This window comes from Octopus bimaculoides, chromosome 4 (genome assembly GCF_001194135.2).
Source record: "Octopus bimaculoides isolate UCB-OBI-ISO-001 chromosome 4, ASM119413v2, whole genome shotgun sequence".
Lineage (NCBI taxonomy): Eukaryota > Metazoa > Mollusca > Cephalopoda > Octopoda > Octopodidae > Octopus > Octopus bimaculoides.
In genome coordinates, this window is record NC_068984.1 from 13,423,128 (window position 1) to 13,428,567 (window position 5,440).

Here is a 5,440-nt window from a genome sequence, read left to right on the forward strand (position 1 = left end):
TATATATATATATATATATATATATGCGTACTTAGAAATTGCTATATATAAGGCAGCGCGTATGTATATATATATATGTGTGTGTGTGTGTGTGTGTCTGTGCTTGTGCACGTATGGCGAGTATCATGCAAATTACGTAAGTATGATTATAACCCCACCAGCCGCATATGCACAGATAAATTGTTGCGGTTTTAGATTAACTATAGTGAAGCTGATGTAAGATAGACATGTATAGAGACCTGCATAAACATGCATCACACAGACGCACCTATGCAACACTATGTATATATGAGTATATTTTCATGTAAAAATCTGTGTATTTATTTGAACAGTGTTCAACACAGTATTAGAAATATGTAGGCTATACAATTTATTCTTATACTACTACAGAATATATGGAGAGAAATACGTACACACACACAAACATAGCCAAATATAAGCATTATTACACTTAATAAGTTAACTGTACACCCACAGATTCTTAACTAGAAGTCAAAGTCTCTGATTCGACATCGCATATGCGCACAATGTTATTGATTACTTTTGGAAGTGAAATAACAAAAACAGGGATAACATGACGTAGTATTTGCTATGGATTATTACAGATACGCTAAACAGTGTAGGCTGCGAAGTGACAGGATTCTTATGTTTTGCGGTGTTTATTTCGGCTCAAATCGCGTCGATGTCAACTAAGCAATTCCTCTTTTACGTATATAATATATACACATAATGTATGCATGTATATATATATATATATATATATTTATAAATGAAAGTATATACATATATATGTAGGTATACATGTGTATATATTCATAACGGTAGCATTGTCGGTTGTCGGTTATAAAGGTGTGAATCACCGCGACACAAAATTCTTGATGAGAATGAAGTTCTGGATTCTCGATGAAGTTCTGGATTCGATGTAAGTTATTTGCGTCCTCTCCTCAATATTGCTGGGGTTAAAATCTGCAAAGGATCGGTGTCCCCTTCAGGGCGAATGATGTGATCTCGGTCACTTATACGTTATGAAAACCAGGTAATTAACGTTATGAGTATTAAGACTCGGGTTAAAATAAATAAAAATAAACGTAAAGAATATGTATATTTTTTATGTATTTCGAAGGCAGGACAGTAGGATGTTTGCACCGAGACGAAGCCGGAAGTCTTTTTACGAATTGAAAGGAAATATTTAAAGGTAACAGAAAGAAATGAAAGAGAAAAACGTAGAGAGATGAATAGAGAGTAAGATATGGAGATAAAGAAAGAAAAATAGGGACAGAGATACTGTGAGGGAATGAACGATAGCACGAAATCAACTGATATATAGCGTCGGGTAGACCGCTAGAGAAAATGAGAGATTGCAAAGGAGAAGAGCATGAAAAAATGAAAAGCGAAAGGAGTTTGGAGTTAATGGAGAAAGTGTTGAAGTGAGAAGAAAATTGAGATTTGTACAGAAAAAAATATGTATAGGAAGTTTGAAATACTGGAAAGAAGTATGATACAGATTCTGAGAGATGTAGGCATAAAGAGAGAGTCTGGGTAGATTAGCACCCAGGAACTGGATAAAGATATATGTATATTTTCGAATAAAAGAGGCTGAAAAGAAAGCCACAAATAGATCGATAGCAGGAACAGGAAGGGAAGAAAAATGTCTCTCCCATCATTAAAGAATCCCAATAATATTTGTTTAACATTTTGGCACGTCGACTCCTGTGCTCAGCTGGTCATTATGTTATCTTCCCGGAACGATGAAAGACAAAATTGAAGGCAGAATATAAGCTTCAGAGTCAGGATAATAATTGTCACAGAATAAGGCGGCGAGTTAGCAGAATCGTTAGCACGTCGGGCGAAATGCATAGCGGTAGTTCGTCCGTCTTTACATTCTGGGTTCAAATTCCACCGAGGTCGACTTTGACGTTCATCCTTTCGGGGTCGATAAATTAAGTACCATTTGCATATTGGGACTGATCTAATTGACTTGCTCCTCCCCAAAAATGTCGGGCCCTGTGCCTTGAGTAGGAAAGAATCATTGGCATGCCGAACACGCTATCTTTACATTCTGAGTTGAAATTCCGCCGAAGTCGACATTGCGTTTCATGCTTTCGGGGTCGATGAAATAGATGCCAGTTAACACTGGAGTTAATGTAATCGATTTGTGCCAAAATTTGAACCAAATACTAGTCATTGAATTAATGCCGTCTTTTCTTCTATACATATGTATATTCAAATTGGTTCTCAAATTTCAAAGTAGAAAATATGTTAATTCTATCTTCATGATTGTTTCTTGCGTGGTTAGTATTTGTGACTAATTAAGTACAATGATATATTTTTTAAACGATATTGAACTTGAGAGGAAAGAAAATTTTAAATATAAAGTCTGACAAATTTCGACTGAAGAATGAAGCAAAAACGAATAATAGAATTCATGAGAAAAATTGAAGATTTTAAAAGAGAGAGAATCGGTAAAAAATAATTCTAGAGTGAGAACGCTAAGTAGTGATGAGTAAAAATGAAAGGTTATTAACAGTTTGCATATGCTAAAAGGACGTGCGGACTTGTAAACAAGCCATTCACCGTGTTTTGTCATGGAGAAAATGTCTCGCTGTAAACTTTCGGTGTAAATACACCCAAATTCGAACATGCTTTTAGCATTTTCGAACTGGTAATAATATTGTATTTTTACTTATCACTGCTTAGCGGTCTTACTCTATTAATTAATTAGGATGAGCCATCGATTTGTACTACCAGCCGACGTGTGTTGACTGGCGAAACATAAGAGAGATTGTCTCTCTTATCAGCTCATAACACCACTGCCCAGTTTCTGTGACTGAAGAGGAGATAACTACTCCGAAATACTTGCATCTCACAGTCTGCATAGGTGGCGCTGGGAGCTGATTAAGGCTTATTTACACCATATTTCTCCATGACAAAACAGTGGATGATTTGTTTACAAGTCCGAACGAGCTTTTTAGCTCGTGTCTTGGAAAAAGCAATTGATAAAATATGGAATTATGTAAGGAAATAAAAAGAAAGAACCAGAAAATTATTTGGATGAATCGCTTGAGTTCGATAACGGAAACAATTTAGAAGATGAGGACGAAACTGGTTGATATCATTGTATATATATATATATAGGCAAAGTGACGATAAGAGAATATTTTATATTGTTATTATACTAGAAATTTGACGTTTACTAAAATCAGGATAGAACGATTCCCTGACCGGACGGTGCAGATTATTCTTGAGCAAAACACTTCACTTCATGTTGTTCCAGTTCCCTCAGCTGTAAGTGAATTCCAGCAACAGCTGGGATAGTTAACCCTGTGAGGGCTGGTTCCTGTTCAGAAGCGGAGAAGTGTTGTAATCTGTGTGACTTATTCACCACAAAGAGCAGGTTAAAATTCTGTGAGGATCGCTTCCTGTTCAGAAGTGGGGAGGTGTTGTAATCTGTTGTCTTATTCACCACAGAAAGCAGGTTAAGCTTCGGCTTTATGAGTCATAGTGCTCTTGACAGACCTGATGCTAAGTCTATCACATACTTAATGTTGCATTTAAGTTTCTAGAGGACAAAAGATTTCATTACAGGAGTAGTCGTTCCATGAGTTAGAAAATCTTAATATACTTAGGTAAGCTAAAAGAAAATTCGGAGGAAAACGAACATGCAAGAAAATTAAATTAACAAACAAGAAGCCTTTCGGAGCAATGGTTTATTTCTCATCCTGATGTATTATTGCATTGGCTGAATGGTTAAAATGGCAATTTCTTTAATTGACTGAATTATCTGGAAATCAAATCCAGTGTCTGTCTGAATGTGAAAGGAAGGACACTGTGACCCTACTGTTCCACAAACGTTACTCTAGGGTAGGATAAGGAATAAAACTGATTCCTATCTAACTAATTGAAATTTGAAGTGTATTTTATCATTATTCAGTGCCGGAAACAGGTAAATTTAAAAAGAGAATGTAGAGAATATATTGGAAAGCCTTGCCAGTTTGGAAAAGAAAACATTGGATGCTGCCACCTATTGTTGTTGCTCCTCTAGGTGTAGAAAGAGCTGAATTGTTAGTAACTGATAATTTTCCGGTTCTTGACATTGATACTGTTCGCCTGGCTTTTGTTGACTTTTATTTACGCTTTCTGTTCTTACTGTTGAAAGATTTGCTGTAGCAAGGCATGTTATTGCTGTTGTTGGTGTTATTGATTCTATTTATCATTCTGTTATTGTAGGGATGATTTCTTTCTTCTGTAATTTGTAATGGTTTTACTGTTGAGTTTTACGAAATAGAAGCTTTACACTACCTCAAAGCAATTTATTATGAAGACCAAAATACAGCAAACCCACACAATAGGGCTGTATTGGTGTGACCGCACAGAAACCAAATCTGTAATCAATAGCTTTCCGTTATGAGTAAATGATTATATTAATATGACAATAATTAAATGTATCCTTCAGTGGGTGAATAACTCTTTTGATTGCAGGTTGTAGGTCTTTCTGAACGACGCTGTCATGTTTATGCTTTTTCAAAAGGCAGTAGAGATTATACTGAAACGATCGGACACGATTCTATGTCGTGACACTTGCCTCAAATACGCATATAAATACGCGTATATGCATACATAAACACACAGATATAATAATGACTAATATATACACACACTAACACATAACACCGTACCCGCAACACTACAACCTCATCCACACATGCGCATTTATGTTATGTAACATGAACATATGTTCTTGGTGGAAAACGGAGGTATTCCCTAACTTTTAAAGAAAAAGTTGTCTAAAGAATTTTGAGATGATGTGCAGTAGCTTGATAAAGAATAGGATTTCTCTGGCAAGGAATGAAAGGGACTGGAATTTATAAAGGGGACCTCTATTTTAATTCGTCATCGAAGAAAAGAGGAAAATGAAAACTTAGATTATCGCTGATGGATACTAACAAGACCTGACAATTGGCTAGGGCAAAAGTTTTGGTCGCTTTACCGGCAGTATGCAATGAATATTTTGAAGGCGTTTAAGGAAAGGACGTTAAAGAGGAGTGAGTTAACATAGCTGCCCTCAAGGAAGGATATTACGTAGTCGAAATGATGGACGGTAGTGATAGGAGGACGAGAAAGAGAGAGACAGTAAGAGAAATGCAGTAGAGGCAACAATTAAATATAGTGGAAATGAAGCAGAAAAAGTTTGAGTTAAAGTACATTGAATTTTCGAGGAATCTACATGAGAGTAGATATAGTGGCGGGGCCATGTGTGGTTAGAAGGTTCATTTCTAGGGTGTATTTTTTTCTGTTTCTGTAACACTGCGCGACAAATGTTTCGACCAGTTCATTGGATCTAAGGATGTCTTATGCGTGAATTTTGTAGACAGAAACTGTGCAAAACCCAGCTTATGCCTAACATAACGAATTCGCATACACCCGTACGTACGTATATATA